Raw genomic sequence first — 497 nt, forward strand, 5'->3', positions numbered from 1 at the left:
AAACTGCTTGGAGCCATGCATTTTTGTAATTGATTATGAAAATGTAGTTTCCTACCGAGAACTGAACAGTCAATTGCCATTAGCCAACATGAACGCCCAAGCTTACATCTCAGGCTCTGATGTAAAATATTGCCTGATACGGCGAAGAAATTGGTTGTTTCCCCGCCTATAAATCCACATTTACCCATTTTTCTTAGAGTTATTTTGCCTATACATATTGATACGTTTTTTTTCTTTCACTTTGGGAATGCTTCAGCAAATCCTCCCATTTATCCTTAGGCTGGAGCCGTGAAGTAGCATTCATGCTATGCTTCCACGAGGAATATACTATTTAGTGCAGTGTCAACACCCGTGCAGTCCCTTAACTGTAAAAAAGATCAGTCAGACAAAATATCTAACATGTCTTATTCACCCTAACTCCTGCCTGGTAGTCCCCCTTTGATGTACTGTCTTATGGTTTTATACTGATTGTTTCAGGTGCCTTTAACCCATGTGAA

Source organism: Lineus longissimus, chromosome 7 (genome assembly GCF_910592395.1).
Source record: "Lineus longissimus chromosome 7, tnLinLong1.2, whole genome shotgun sequence".
Classification (NCBI taxonomy): domain Eukaryota; kingdom Metazoa; phylum Nemertea; class Pilidiophora; order Heteronemertea; family Lineidae; genus Lineus; species Lineus longissimus.